The following is a 17,500-nucleotide window of genomic DNA, read 5'->3' as shown; positions in this document are numbered from 1 at the left end:
TCATTGTCAGAACTATATGGCAATGCATGTAAAAAATTTTACTCTATGTAATACTTTGTTTCTCTTCAGCTGCTTACGTACAAATGGCAAGTCACCTTTGTTTCTATAGTGCTTTGTACAATACAGATTTTATCAAAACAGCTATACCGAGATAGCGAACAGGAAAGTAGTCAAACGTATTAAATAGTATCAGTCACAGTGCCAAAGAAATTTATTTCAGCAATAAAAATGTTAGAAATAAGGAAATGTTCCACTGCCTCTGCTATTTACAGAGCCACTGAAGTGTGTTTTTCCAGAATCTCTTTACGACATTATTTTCTACACTGTGAAATGGAAATTGCTTGGCTTTGCCCTGTTCTATTTCAGTTTTGTATCAGTCGTGTCAGTGAAGATGTCAGAACATGACAATATTGATGTCCCAGTAAATTATTAGTAAAATATGTACACTGTATATGACAGGTGATGTCATATCTGCCTTAGCTTTAACCAAGAACTCATAAATTCACAGCTTGCATTAGTAAGGACAGAAAAAATACCTTATGTTTAATTCAAAACATTTTCCTCACAATCAACTGTTTTATAAGTGAATGCCTCATGTTCATCTGGTTTCTCATCCCACACATGCTTACAGGTAATATTTTATAACAAGCGTTGAGAAATGGCTTTAACATTCACATGAACGTTAAAAGGAGTGTGTCATCCAGGTTATTGGTTTATCAGCAATGGCTTTTAGCACACAGAGAGATGAACTCTGGACTTTGCGTTGGAAGGTAGAGAAGGAAGCTTCTCTTCACATGTAATTGTGGCCACCCACTTATTTTTTTGCCAGTGAAAGCAATCAAACGGCATCTGACTGTGTAGTATTCTCTGCCTATAAATCTAAAAGATCTAATCTAATCACAAACTTTTTAGTTTTTATTTTGTACTATTTTTTTATTAGTTAACTACACTATATGTGAAATATATACTTTATTCTGATTAGTCAACAGCAGAATGATGTAGTAGAATATTAATATTTTGCTCCAGAATTCTTCTGTTGACTGAATAAAATGAAGAATTCCAGACAGTCGTGCAAAAATGTCTGCACACTACCACATGAAAGCCAAATATAATTACTTATCTGCTTTCCAAATATTAAGGTAGCATTTTTGCCCTGTGTGGATTTATGATTTGTAATGATCAAATGTTGAGAACTATGGTATGTCATGAACTTGGCCTCAGCCAGTGTTTGCTTTTCTCATTGTTTACATTCCTTCTTTGACTTTCCATGGTTTCTCAGGGTTTTAGCAATGACTTCACGAGAAAAAAAACACTTGACCTTTACATTTTCAGACATGGAATCGCCTCTTGCATTTGAAACGATCTGTTTAGCCAAGTGCTAAAATTGCTAGCATTTTAATTAAATGATTGTCATTTTTAAAAAAATGTTGCAAACTGTTTGCGTCATTCACACACTCAACAGTTTGTGTAATATAGCCATAGTGCCTTTTCACATTTTGAATTGGGTAAATTTTGAGTGCAGAATGGGAGAGTAACAAATACATAATTTTTTTACAATCCTGTTTCCTGAAATAATAAAAGGAAAACTCCATGATGGTGTTTTAGACTTTCAGAAAAAGGGGAAAAAAAGTTATATGAGACTGATAACGGTAGCCAGAAGGTCTCGGGTTGATTTTAAGTTATTAGTTGTTTTTTTTTTTTTGAAATTCTTGAATGGTCTGGCACCTCCTTATGTATCAGATCTCCTACATCTATACAGTCCCACTAGGACATTGAATTTACCAGATTAGTCCTTTCTTTCTGTACCAAGGACCTGATGCAGGCGAAGAAGGGATTGAGCCTTCGCTGTTATCACTCCAAAATACTGGAATAGGCTTCCACTATTTTTTTCCACAGCTTCCTCCAACTTGTTTAAAAAACCTTCCAAAATTGCATCTTTGTTTTTTAGCATTTGCACATTTTTAGTGTTGAGGGTCTTGTTTTTATATTTTAGTTGTTACTTAAAGTTGAAGTCAGAATTATTAGTCCCCTTTAGAATTTTTTTTTCTTTTTTAAATATTTTCCAAATGATGTTTAACAGAGCAAGGAAATTTTCACAATATGTCCAATAATATTTTTTCTTCTGAAGAAAGTCTTATTTGTTTTATTTTGGCTAGAATAATATTTTAAAAAACATTTTAAGGACAAAATTATTAGCCCCCTTAAGCTATTTTTTTTCAAACCATCATTATACAATAACTTGTCTAATTACCCTAACCTGCCTAGTTAACCTAATTAACCTAGTTAAGCTTTTAAATGTCACTTTAAGCTGTATAGAAATGTCTTGAAAAATATCCAGCCGAAAGATTATGTACTGTCATCATGGCAAAGATAAAATAGATGATTAGATTAGAAATGAGTTATAAGAAAAAAGTTATTAATCTTTAGAAATGTGTTGAAAATAACTTCTCTCTGTTAAACAGAAATTGGGGAAAAAATAAACAGGGAGACTAATAATTCAGGGGGGCTAATAATTCTGACTTCAACTGTATGTGCTGTGTGATGTTATTTTGATTAGTATTGATTGTGTTCAGCACTTTGGGCAATGTTGTATTGTAAAAAAAAATGTTTTATATAAATAAACTACTACTACTATTAGAGAAGAGAGAAACATCAAATTTAGAAACTATACATTTTGATGAAAAGATGAAACTATACATGCATAAAAATGTTCCTTTTTTTTATCAAAACATTACACTTTTAGGAATCTAAGATGCTGATGACTGTTAAATGCATCATAACAGAAAGGGTCCATTCTAAAAAGAAAAACCTAGGTTTTACAGTGTCAAATTGTTTAATTCTTTATGAGAGAATAATGCTAGAAATAATGTTTGGTCAAAAGAATAATGACCAAAAAAATAGCTGAAACACTGTTTCAGTACAAATTGGGCATTTGAATAAATTGATGAATTAACACATTTAAATACATCCTCAATTGCAAGTCACTTTGGATATAAGTGACTGCTAAATAAATAAATAAATGCATGTAAATTAGTTACTCCACAAAGTAACAATTTTTTCTTCTTCTTTCTTCTTCTTCTTCTTCTTCTTTCTTCTTCTTTCTTCTTCTTCTTCTTCTTCTTCTTCCTTCTTCTTCCTTCTTCTTCCTTCTTCTTCTTCTTCTTCTTCTTCTTCTTCTTCTTCTTCTTCTTCTTCTTCTTCTTCTTCTTCTTCTTTCTTCTTCTTCTTCTTCTTCTTATTTTTTTTGTTTTTATAATTAAATTTTAAAAAGACATTTCCATGTATTTGTTTCCCATAATTTTTAAATTGGTTAAATCACTGAGATATTCTGTATAGTTTGTAGTTGCAAGCAACCTTTAAGGTTGTAAGTAAAGTTATGATCATTATATAGTTCTCCATGAGCGGCGCGGTGGGTGTTTCTCAGTGATTGCAGCTGGAAGGGCATCCGCTGTGTAAAATGTATGCTGGATAAGTTGGCGGTTCATTCCACTGTGGCGACCCTTGATTAATAAATCGATTAAAGTGAAAATAAAATGAATTAAGGAATATAATCTCCATATTCTATCCCATAATTGCGTTTATTTTGTCTCCCAAAATGCAAAGGCGACCCTTCTCTCAGTATTTTCACAATACCTCTACTTTATTTCCATCCCCAGGGTCGGGAAAAACAAGCTTTTACTTGTGTAGAACAGTTTCCCCTTGGTCTTAGCTAGCATGTGCCACAATGGCATCATTTGTTGTCACATTGACACAGTTTGCCTCCCCGGCAGCTCTGTATCCATCGAGGGTCACACTTGGGTTATGCACTTTTTCCCCTATATTCTTTCTTTGAATTGCACATTTAAAAGTATGTTTGTCTAAAATAACAAATACCATTTCTAGTTTAGGTCGTGTTCAACTTTAAATACTTCAATGCTACTCTCCATAAGAGGTGAGAGTGAATGAATGAGAGAGGATGTTCTCTCTGTTGGATATCAGGACACCAGAGCACACAAATGCTGTTATTTTGCGTGGAATAAATTTCAGTTCATCCGTTTTCCTGTCCAAAAGCCTTCTTCAAACAGAGTTCAAATTGAGAGAACACTTACGATGTCTTGAAATGCTGTCTATGCTAAATGCTAAAGTTTTGAATAATTATACTGCACAGTAGGCTTGGGCTGTAATACAGTAATATGGTATACCGCGGGATCTAAAAATAGCAACTGTGTTAGTTTCAATACCGTTATACTGTCATGAAAAACAATGCACTTACATAGGAGACAAGTATTAATATTAAATATTATTTATTTAATGCCTAAAAATGCGTATGATTGTCATCATGGGATAGTGTGGAGGAGAGAGAGAGAGGTGAGGTAAGATGGCGATCTCGATCTCGAAAAAGAATACAACCTCTGCAGTTTGGCAGTATTTTGGGTTTCGACCAAACGAGAAGAGAGACATGGTAAATACGTACTAGAGGCTGCATTCCCGCTGCTGTACCGCGTGAGCCGACCATTTTTTTTTGCGGTACGGGAATAAATTTCCGAATAAAGCATGGGAGCGGTTGGGAACTCTGTTGTAATTTGACCAGGTCCGGGCAGTCTATCGCTACAGAGCACACGCGCGTGGATGCTGTTTATATATATATATATATATATATATATATATATATATATATATATATATATATATATATATATATATATATAGCAAGTCCTATGCAGCTGCAGTGGCTTCCTTATCCTGAGTGAAGTGCGTTGTTGGGCTTTCCCCGTTGTGTGCATGTGAGCATTTTACATTTTTACTATGAGTTGAGTCAGTGCAGACAGAAGGAAGTATTAGAGTCATCCATTTTTGGTAACCAAAAACAGACTTGTGGGTGTGAAGAGGCCAATAGATATAGAGTATAATGGGTTTACAGTTGAAGTCAGAACTATCAACCCCCCTGAATTATTAGCCCCCCTGTTTATTTTTGTCCCCAATTTCTGTTTAACTGAGAGATTTTTTTTTTCAACACATTTCTAAACATAATAGTTTTAATAACTCATCTCTAATAATTGATTTATTTTATCTTTGCCATGATGAAAGTAAATAATATTTTACTAGATATTTTTCAAGACACTTCTATACAGCTTAAAGTGACATTTAAAGCCTTAACCTCCTAGGGCTTGAGTGTCCACATACATGGACAGCACATTTTTAGCTCTTAGGTGGCTATTTAAAATACTTTGAATGTTTTATATTTTGTTACAGACATACAGTGTCATCCTGCAACTGTTTTGCAGCATATGAAATGTCCCAAACACTATTTTTAACTGTCCAAAATGGGGAAAAAATAATTTTACTCTCTAATAGTCAAAGCAAGTAAAAAAAAAATCTGTTTAAATATGCAATTAAAAAATTCAGGGAAAAGTGTTTTATGTAAATTCGGACCATGAGTCCACATATATGGACATCATTTTTCTCTAAAAGTATATTGTATAAAAAGATGATACTTAGGTTTTTATTCTAATTAGGTTCTAATAAGCCCAAATAGCATAGAGAAATAAAAAATGGATGTAAAAAACACATTGGGCTTTAAGAGGTTAACTAGGTTAAGTAGGTCACAGAGGCAGGTTAGGGTAATTAGTGAAGTCATTGTATAATGATGGTTTGTTCTGTAGGCTATCGTAAAAATATATAGCTAAAAGGGGCTATTAATTTTGACCTTAAAATGTTTTTTAAAAAATTTAAAAAAGCTTTATTCTAGCAGAAATAAAACAAATAAGACTTTCTCCAGAAGAAAAAATATTATCAAACATACTGTGAAAATTTCCTTGCTCTGTTAAATATCATTTTGAAAATATTTAAAGAAAAAAAAAAATCAAAAGGGGGATAATAATTGTGATTTTTAACTGTATATTATATGTATTAACACAGAGGTTAAAGTATCCATTTTTGCTGTAAAGGAATTGGGGGATTGTACACCTCCTCTTTTATTAGTCAAACTATCCAGTACCCTTGTCCTATTTCAAAGCTCCCATATGGGAATACATCACATCCTGTGGCTATTTACTTCCTTGGGTTTTGCAACATTTTTTCCATGTGGATGTAGAATCGGACACACTAAAACATGTAATGCAAGAGGCAGGTTTGTGCAGGAAGCAGCTGAGGTGTTTGTGGCCACCTGGGTTGATACACGTGCATTGAGCCTTCTTTCTCCTGGGCTTCCATAGTTCAATTGTTTGTTTCTATGTAATATATGATTACTCTACCACAAGCAGGAAAACATGGCTTCCAGTGTGGTTCATTCAGAAGCAGATATGGATATCCTATTTCAGTGTTGTGTGGTTTCCATTGTGCTCGTCCACAGTTCATTATTTGGCTACTGTGCGTTTGTTCCTGTCCCACTTCTCACCCTGTGTGATTTTTGTTGGGTTTTTTTATTAGAACATCGGGCATTGCTGCTCAATGCATGGGTCTTCAGGTGCATAGTTAAAGACTTCTGGTGTAAAAGAATCATATGTACAAACAGCTTTGTACATTAGCAAATATGATGTATGCTGTATTTTGTGTGTTCCAGCCCTCATGATCATTTTTTGCTTTTACGCCAGACTAATAGACTTAGTAGCGTAGCATTTTCTGCCATGTGCCTCATGTTGTGGCTTTGGGTCTTACCACAGCCTTAATGCAAGCAGAATTTACCATTCAATCTCCTCTAGGCCATGTGCCAAAAGATATTTCTCCTCCATTCGTCATCAAAGCTCTCATTCAGCATCTGGTCAGATTTGGTTCCTCAAGTCAATAGTTCACTATCTAATTCTGTTACCACTAGTCTTACATCACCCAGAGGGATGAAAAATGTCTTCTTTTCTAGTTTAGACTTTCAAATTGACCACTGTTCTAAACTTGTGACAATTGCGCAGAGTAATTTAACCACAGATGTTCTCACTTTACTCTTAATTTCCTCTATTTTCATACTTGGTGTGGCTTCAGACAGTTTGAAGAAGACTTAATGATTCCCTGGCTTTTAAATGCAAACTAAAACTTAGTTTCAGGTCAAAGTTGGATCAGAACAAATACCACACACCTGTCTTCTCCCTTTTGTTACTGGTAGAGAGCTTGCTTCTTTTTTGTTGCTTTTTTTAAGTCTAACATTTAAGTCTAAATGTTCTATTCATATTCAAACGTAAACTATCCATATTCAAATCAACCCTCCACTATTAAAAAGGGTTTGTGCTGTATTCTGGGACAGCCTGAAGCCTCATGATGGTCCAGATCTGCCACTTTGTCAAATTTCTTTCAATTGGACCCTTTCGTTCCTTCTGTAAGGGTTTGGGTAATTTTATTATGGTTTCTTTTGTTTGGATCATGTCAAGCAGTTTGGCCACTTCACAAAGCCTAAACATCTGCTGTCTATGCTGTGCCCATTTCTATGTTGATTTAATGCCCCGTGCCCTCTCTGGCTCTCCGAATTTCTCTTATCCTCACGCAGTCTCTCCAGGCCACCCCTCACCACATCAGATGAAGATGTATTTTTGTCTATTCACTTAAAGGATAAGTTTGTAGAGTTAATGGTAATATTTATAGTTTATTTGAATGAAGGCTCTGTTCTAAAACCTAGTCAGCTGCTTTGGTGTATGACAGCAATTTAGCATCAGATTTAAGTTTATTAGACTTGCATACTGTATGTGAGTTATGCGCAATGACTAGTATAAAGCTGATGGTTTGAAAGTGACTTAATTAAGCAGTGCTTCATGCATTTGTAAATACATTAATAATTGGCCTTCTTTGCTTGTGAAATTTCTCCTGTCTCTCCAATGTATCTGTGTAAATCCTTCCGTCACTATTTTAAGGAGTGTCTGTATACCACTAGTTCCCTGTGAACCTGGTGAATCTTTGAACTTTTATACTTAAGAGAAGTGGAACATGCAACATTTCCCTCACACTCAGACTTATTATTAGTGGTGGTTTTGGAACATTCCTAAGTAATGATTGCAGAAGAGTCAGGACGATGCTGGGAGGTGGAATACAGTGCGTTTCAATTGAACATTATTTTCAGACAAATTTATTTAGAGCTTATTTCTCAGGCTTGAAAATGTAAGTAATGGGTATGTTTAGTGTCTTCAGTCAAACGCCTATCATTGAAGCCTATGGGTGTAGTCACACTAGGCATGATTGTCTTGAACCATGCCCAGACGTGATTGTCCCCTCTCCCACTCGGCCTGCACTCACATTGCATTTTGCCCAATTCGGAGCTGTAACACTTATCAAACAAACCGGGAAATGGGGGTCAAACGTGCCTAACCTCGGTTAGGATAGTCTAGTGTGAGTACACCCTATGTGTCTACCCACTTTACAAACCAGAATGACTAACTGCTCGCATTGTCTTTTTCTCCTCAAACAAATAATTACATCATTGTTGTAGAGCTCAATGACCCATGTTTCTATTGTTTACTGCCCTGGAATCTACAAAGAATGTATGTAATTACACATTTCTTTCATTTAGAAGAAATATCCTGTTTCTTTTTGATCCAGAATTGTTTATACAAGGAATTTTTATCAATAAAAAGAAAAAATGCAGAGTAAAATCATGTTTAAGCTATGTGCTGTGTATAAATGTGTTGTTTGATAGTTATGCACATTAGGGAAATACAACAAATGATTAAGATGTAACTAATATCTTTTGCATGTTTAAGCAGCTCAATGTGTGCACTTTTTAGATTGGTTTGTGCCAAACACCATGTGTGCTATGTAGTACATTTTTGGTTGCATAGATTAAATATTTTAGATATTTATTGTCATATTTTTGTTTATGCAGTATTAGTAGTATAAATCTGTTTTAAAAGTTTAATTGTAAGACCATTTTAGGTATCTTGTATTTTAGTAGCAATTTTGTTTAGGTTGCACTTGGTGTCCAGTGTAAAATCTGTATTTTAAAGCAGATATCCACTACTCTAAACCCTTTGAGCACAGTTGTGACCTAGTTTTCCCAGGGTTTTAAACACATTGATTAGCTGGCATACAGCCATCACTGGCAATTCCAAGTTTAAAACCATGCATTGCCTGTCCTCATTCCAGATTGTGTCATAGAGTATTCTCACTTTAACCTTTTTGTTAATAAAAAACTCTAAATGCAAGCAGAATAGTGAACATCAGTATTCTGTGAAGGTACTTTAAGGTAAAATGTAACTTTAAATTCTGAATATTCTCTCAATATTGTCTCATTATAATATTGTCTCTTTTCAGTTTTGCTCTGGCAGATGAGGCCTACCGGTCCCTGCGACATCAAGATAAAGACCAGTGTATTCTTATCACCGGAGAAAGTGGGGCAGGAAAGACAGGTAATGTCAGAGTAATTACTAAATATAAATAGTAATGGTGTTGGCATTTTTTTGGTGGTGTTATTTTGCTTGTGGAAACTTTCATATGATTTTCGAACTATATGGTCCAAGTTCCTGTTTATTTGTATTTGTTTTTTTAATCTACTCACTGCATTCCTGAATCTCACTGCTTAATTTCAGAAACAGTGTTATCCAAGGATGAATCACCCATTATGCTTTCTGATACTAGCTGTTACATTTTATGGCTGTACTATTTAATTGTATGTGCAGTTGAAGTCAGAATTATTAGCCCCCTGTTTATTTTTCCCCCAATTTCTGTTTAATGGAGAGGAGATTTTTTTAACACCTTTCTAAACATAATAGTTTTAATAACTCATTTCTAATAACAGATTTATTTTATCTTTGCCATGATGATAGTAAATAATATTTTACTAGATATTTTTCAAGACACTTCTATACAGCTTAAAGTGACAATAAAAGGCTTAACTAGATTAATTAGGTTAACTAGGCAGGTTAGGTAATTAGAAAAGTTATTGTATAATGATGGTTTGTTCAGTAGACTATAGAAAAAAAAAAAGCTTAAAGGGGCTATTAATTTTGACTTTAAAAGGTTTTAAAAAATTAAAAACTGCTTTTATTCTAGCCAAAATAGAACAAATAAGACTTTCTCAAGAAGAAAAAATATTATCAGACATACTGTGAAAATGTCCTTGCTCAGTTAAACATAATTTGGGAAATATTTAAAAAAGAAGAAAATATTTAAAGGGGGGCTAATAATTCTGACTTCAACTGTAATGCACATTGTAAGCAGAGAGTTTCATTCATTCTTTCATTTTCTTTTCACCTTAGTCCCTTTATTAATCCGGGGTCGCCACAGCGGAATGAACCGCCAACTTATCCAGCACATGTTTTATGCAGCCCTTCCAGCCGCAACCCATCTCTGGGAAACATTCATACACACTCACCCACACTCATACACTATGGACAATTTAGCCTACCCAATTCACCTGTACCGCATGTCTTTGGACTGTGGGGGAAACCGGAGCACCCGGAGGAAACCCACGCGATCGCAGGGAGAACATGCAAACTCCACACAGAAACAACAACCGACCCAGCCAAGGCTCGAACCGGCGACCTTCTTGCTGTGAGGCGACAGCACTACCTACTGCGCCACTGCGTCGCCTTGTGTAATGTTAAAGACTCCGAATTAATTAATTAATAAAATGTTATGATTTACAGCGGGAAAAATAAGTATTGAAAACATCACCATTTTACTCAAAAAACTAATTTCTAAAGGTGCGGTTGATTTGAATATTCACTGCTTCAGTCCAATATCTACATTAACAGCATGAAACCAGGGTGGACATTTCAGCAAGACAATGATCCAAAACACAGTCAAGGGAACTCTCAAATGCTTTCAGAGAAAGAAAATCAAGCTGTAGAATGGCCCAGCCAATCACCTGTCGAAAATCCAAAAGTAAAAATACAAAATAAAGATCAGGTTTGACAGACTAGACTTATAGGACTATCAAGATTTTCAACACTGTTGAAGTCTGTGAAAAACTCACACTTGAGCAATTCATGTGACTTAATTCTCTTTTAAGCTACCATCATTAAAAAAGCCTGTCATATAAAGTATTAAATACATTTCAGTAGTTCCACTTGTGTCATTTCATTGTTGTTACACATAACTAATTTTTCAGATTATTATTTTTTTTTTTATTTTTATGTTTGTATTGTTTGGGTTTTTACCAAAATCTGGTTAAATTTTATGTTAACAGCTAGAAATATGATTCCCATGAATAAACATGATTTCCCCACTGTGGATTAAATTAAGACAATTTGTGTTATTGACGCATACCTGTCTATCTGTCTTTTAAAAAATGACATACATGAGTTTAACAATAGCTTTTTAGCATAACAAAACTAGAACCTAAAAACTAAAAACTTTTAGTTTATAACCGAAAATTTACTGTTGCTGCAATTCAAATTCATCATAATCTCCAACAGTCAAGGCAATGAGATGAATAGGGATTGAAGTAATCCATACTACAGAGAAAGGCTGGTGAAAATTATTTGCTGTTAGTCAAGGTCAATTTTTTAATTTCAAAATGCTCTTCTGTATTAATGAAAGTCTACCACAGCTCTGAAATAAATGAAATTGGGCTCTCATTCAGTGTTCAGGACTCATGCTTAAGCTATATGAAATGAGGTGTTTAGTAGAGTTTAAAAATAGCTGTAAATCTCTAAAACATAAGTGGGCTTAATTCTCTCACAAATCATTTCATATCAGCACTTCTGTGCTTAAGTCACTGCTCTCATTGGTGCAGACATGGGAAAGCCATTAAATGTAGAACAAGATCAATCTTGTTTAAAATTCAAATATTTAATCTGTTTATTTTAAACATCTGTTTAAAATAATTTAGATTGAATTTACTGTGAAAATATATTGATGTTGTTGGTGTTGTTATTGATGCAAAAAGTATTCCCTTATAGAGTATTTGAAATGTTCTGAAATCCCATAAATAAAAGCAACAGTTTAATGGATTGTTGAAGACTATTTAAAAAGTCAGTCTCTTCATTGGTTTGGAAGAAATATGAGAGTTTGGATTCTCACGTTAGTTAAGAGGTGTGTTTGCTCCCTCTCCTAACATGATGATGTAGAGGGGATTTTTTTGGGGTGAGGTCTCGTCTGGAAGAAAATCTTTGACTTCATTTCTCTGTGGTCTGCTTTCAGAGGCCAGTAAATTTGTGATGTCATATGTTGCGGCAGTGTGTGGGAAGGGCCAGGAAGTGAACAAAGTAAAAGAGCAGCTGCTTCAGTCCAATCCTGTGCTTGAGGGTGAGTCTTCCATGCCTTCTTTGTGCCAGGTTTTTGTGTGTGTGTGTGTGTCTCTACTGTATGCTGTTTTACACTTGTACACCCTAGTCCTTCATCTTAAAACATAGATCAGATGTTATTGAACATAGTGAAATACCAATATATGGGAAATTCAGGGATAGTTATTTCAGGTTCTTGTGGCAAGTTTGGAGGCAGATGATCAAATGACAATATAGTGTTTTTTTTTTTCTTCTCGATAGTCCCACCCAAATCTTAACTAATGTTATTGCTAAAATTAATGTCTGTTAATCAGACCGCTGCTTTTGTAATTTGGGGGCCTTGAAGCGGAAATGCCCATACGATGAGATTGAGATGGAGCAGAAGTCTTTTTTTTGTTGGCAGCAGGACTCAGAGCAGAGTGAAGTCCTACATCTGTAAGAATTTAGCTGCTGGAAGTAACGAGCCCCTCACCATGGGCCCTGCATTTCCTGCTGCATACCTCTCTTAGGTTACTAGGAGTAGACAGTGTTCAAAAAGAAAGGCTGTAACTGTACATTTTCTGTACATTTATCTGTTTCCATGAAGAACCTAAGATCCATGAAATTTTCCTCTTTTGCACACACTGTAATCAACTTTGCACTTTTTCATTTGACAATAAAAGTTATTTGTTACACTGGAATTCATAGTTTAAAATGTAGAACGCTGTAATATGTGCAGTGTCAGTTTTTTTGTCATATTTTAGTATAGTATTCAGAACATATGCATTGTCTTATCAGTTTGAATTCAAGTTGAAATGTTATTATTTTTTCACAGAAGCTCAAAACGGTAAGCGTTACCCTGGCAATGGTTTCAGTTCTAGGGATATGCATTAACTGATAAACCATGAACATTAAAAACAATTTAGCTAAATCTATTAATCAAATGTATAATTTTGAGTTCTAATGGTACACCATTGAAACTCTGAGCTATTACATAGAACATATTTAAGTTAATTGTATGGTTTCTTTTAGGGATGCACCGATACCATTTTTTGGTCTGATCTTGATACCAAAATTCTGAGCATCGACCAATACCGATACGATCCCGATACTGTGCCATTTTATTTATTTATTTATTTTTTTTTTTGATAAGCATTATACAGTTTCTATAGTTCTGGTGCTAAACTCAAATAATTTATCTTAAACTAGGCTACATTATTTTAACATTTGTTATGACATTGATCTGTTGTGGTCCAGCTTATGTTTCCTTTTTTAATATTGCGATATTTTTTTTTTATATATATCTGTAATACCACTATGGACCCTAATCGTTGGTAAAATAACCAGCTATTTAGCAAAGCCTGATATTTTCCTGCAGGTTTGAAGCAGACTAAACTGTCTGAGACCGGTTTTACTTAATAATCCCTCGCCAAAAGACTAAATAATTTTCTGTTAATGACAATCCATATTGCGCCCGTTCGCACTATTCGCAGCACTTAAAGTATTCCTCTCGGAAGAATAAACTTAGTCAGAAGGATGAAAGAACAGAAACTTAATATTACAGAATAACTTTACGGAGTGGCGCACGTCGCATCTCCGCAGCTGGTGCGTGAATGAAGCGCTTGATGCATAACTGAGACACAACTGAGTGCACAGCCCTCCTGTATCTGCGGACACTTCCAAAGCAGCAGCACAAAGGGAAGAAGTGCGTTGAGTATCTGTTCAATGTATTATTGAGCCTTTTCTAATTTAAAATTTCAGGTAGGCCTACTTTGTGTGTGAAGAGCAGGTATAACCCTCTCTACTCCAGTATTGCTAATGCGATCTGCTGATCTAACTGACAGGACTCAACATGATTTAGAAACATCAATGAAGTCCTTGCTGCAGGTCAAAATTAACCCATTTAATGCAAAACCAAATGCATTTCTCCACTGATAGTTTAAACTAACAGGATCAAATAGTATTGGAGAATGTTTTTCGAGTTCTCATGAACACGACACGCAGTTTGAATTATGAATGAATGGAGAATGATTGACAGGCGCAGCAGCGGGCAGCGCTGAAATGAACATGAATTTAACCACTTGAATATTCATCTGTGCTTCACATTAAATTATAGAATGGCTTCAGAACATTCTAGGCCCTTATAATAAGCTACCCTCATGGCTTTTGTTGGCTTACAAATTACACAGAATATAGTGCACGTGCAAGATCGGATTTAGCTCGGTACCATCTGGCCAATACCCGATCCAGCAAAAATATGTGGCATTGAACCAATATCCGTTCCAAGTATCCGGATCAGAACATCCCTAGTTTCTTTCAACATACCTTATGATGTTCATCATTTCATGATTTATGCATAGACTACTGTAAAGAGGACAAACAAACACATTTATTATCATTTGTATTTTGTGAGTAAACTAAAAAAAGATTATTGTTTTAGTCCTAAATGTTTTGTGCATTGCTTGTAAATTCGAATTAATGTCCACTGCACATAACTAAAACAGTTATTATTGTTTTAAAATAGGTTCAATAGTGTACATGTGGAATCGCTCCTGTTTTTGCTTCTAATGTTTTGCTTTATGAATATGACTAAAGGTAGCTAAGGATTTAGGATTATTCCACCAGAGGACATCAGTCAATGTGTTAAATAAATTAGGCATGACAAACTCACAAAATGTTATTTCACTGCAGCTTTTGGGAATGCCAAGACTGTGAGAAATGACAACTCGTCTCGATTTGTAAGTATATATATATATATATTATGACTCTTCTGATGCTTCTCCTCTCGCTAGCATGTGTTTGCTTTAGTTTAAATCAACATGGACTTTTGGTCTGCGATGTGAACACAAGCAAATTATTCCATTGCTTTCTATCAAACCACTCCCAATGTTTTCTGTCTGGTACAATAACTTTTGATGACATTTCATTCTTTCCACAAGCTGAACTGCATGCCTCTGTTACACTTTGTTTTGTGTTTTGCTTGTTGTGGACTACACATTAAGCACATCTGGCCCTCTTCTGATACAGCAAGTATGATTGATGTTCATGTGCACAGAGAGATTCAAACAAAACTCTGAGTAACCTCTCTGACAACCAACTCCAGATGCCCTTGACTCTTGTGTCTTTTCCCATGTTGTCCACAAACACATACTCCAGCAATTCCATTCAGCACAACTGAACGCAGTGAAAATATTTGAATATCTCTGTTAATGCAAATGTTTTGCTGCTGTTGTCTTTGATAATTTGGCCTTTCCATTATGACCTGGCCACACTGAATATATTCATGGTTAGCTATGTGTAATTACCAATTACCAACTAGACTACACAGCATTGTTCAGCACATGTTTTTAAGATGTTTTAAAGGTGTCATAGAATGCATAGATTAATTGTTTAAATTGTTCTCTAATATCTTTACAGAAGGTATGTGGCTTGATAAAATGCAAAAAAAGTATAAAAGATGATATTTATGAAGTATATTGCAGTCCTTTCACTCCAAAAAAGGACTGGATGCTTGCTTTTTGAGTGCTGTTAAGTGAGTTCTTGAACACCTATGATTGGCCATTGTGTTCACATAGCTGTTCACCGAGCAGTGACATGGACAGGGAAGAACAGCCACTGCAATCATACCTGATCCATGATAGACACGGAGGTGAAAACTCGCTCTGAAGACATGCTTGTGTGTTAATTCACAAATGTCACTGTTACAGCCGAAAGAGGAGAAGAAACATTACCTTACAAACATGCCAACAGTTCAGAGAAAGAGATGGAGAGAGAGCTCTACAGCTTTCATTTCTGCCCTAGCAACAGGGTTCATAGAACTGTATCATTGTCAATATTGTCAATGATCACACTAATGAAACTTGCCAGATGGTAACTTGTTGGACAAAATGCACAAAAATTAGTATGTTGAACTTTTTGGCACTTGCAAAAAAGCATCCCCATGAAAGCATTCATATTACGATGCTTAGCCATGAAGTTTTTCTGTGGCTTTGTTTGCATTTCTAGTGAGCTATCTAAATAGGCAGCATTTTAAGGGGCTATTCTTCAGGGGCTATTCCCAACACAAATATTGTTTGATTATGATAACCTTCCTAAGATGTCTGATTTTGGATTTTCTGTCAGCGTTACATGTTTTGTAACAAAAGCAGTTCCCAAATTCAGTGCAGCCAAGTCGTCACTTTAGAATTATGAGGTTCTATCTGACATTTTTGTCAAAATTGAGTTATTGACATACTCTTATTAAATGACAACTAATTTACATTATGGGATTTTTTTTTTATATAAGTTGTTTAGATTTTAAGACTTTTTATTTAAAAAACAATTGTTACACACGTTGTTTGCTATATGAAATGCAAGAACTTTGAAGCTCAATATCTCAAAATCATTCAGAACGCAGATAGAACCTTATAATTCCAAGGTGATTAAGTTGTTTACTTAAACAAGTTGGCTTAAATGCTAGTTTAATAGTTGATTTTGGTATCAGTTGTCTTAAGTGTATTAATATTATTATTACTATTATTTAATAAATTCAATTCAATTAACAAAAGTATAAATAAATAAAAAAATTAACCATTTCACCAATAAATCATTTTGCTTTTTGGTCATACTTTACAATAAAATTCCATTAGTTAATGTATTTACTAACATTAGGGACGGGGAGTGCTGGGATGAAGTTTGCTTTCACTTTCAAATTCCTATGAAATACACCTTTTTGCAAATTTGTTTTTAAAGATGATCTGCCTGTGATGTTAAGTTTGCTGTGTTATAAATTAAATATAGCATATGTGTGTAAATTTGGAGCAGATTGAAGTCTTACATAAGCACTGGAGGTAATATTAAGATGTTATTGGTTACTGCCATGCTCAAGTCAAATTTTTAACATACGCCTAGGCTTATTTCACAAATAAATAAATTAATAAAAAAAAACACTAATCATAATGCCAAGACTAAGTGTTTACAAACAGGTCTGACTCACTCCTTTTAGTCCGGCGTATGCCGTCCCAGTAACACACCCTTATTCAATAACAATGAACAAATTGCACAAAACAAAGAGTGATATTTAAAAGTGAAGTAATAGCCTATTTAAAAGTACACAATAAAAAATTTTAATTTGCGAGAGCAGTATGATATGCTTTAAGACACAGCTGCTTTTATTTATTATTTTAGGTTTGTTATGAATTTTGTGCAGGGGGTTTAATATTTAATTGGTCAATAAATCTATTTGAAAATCTAGCTATTCTGTTTATTGATCGATTAACCACAGACCGTTCATCCCTCCAGATTATTTAGTTCACTCTGTACTCTGTATTCAAGTACCAAACATTTATATAAAGAAGATTTTTTGGATTTTTGTATATTATGATTTTTATTTAAACATTGTTTAAGCTCAATTGCTGTGT

Source organism: Danio aesculapii, chromosome 9 (assembly GCF_903798145.1).
Source record: "Danio aesculapii chromosome 9, fDanAes4.1, whole genome shotgun sequence".
Classification (NCBI taxonomy): Eukaryota; Metazoa; Chordata; class Actinopteri; order Cypriniformes; family Danionidae; genus Danio; species Danio aesculapii.
The sequence above is the reverse complement of the archived record's forward strand: the minus strand, read 5'-3'. Positions refer to the sequence as shown.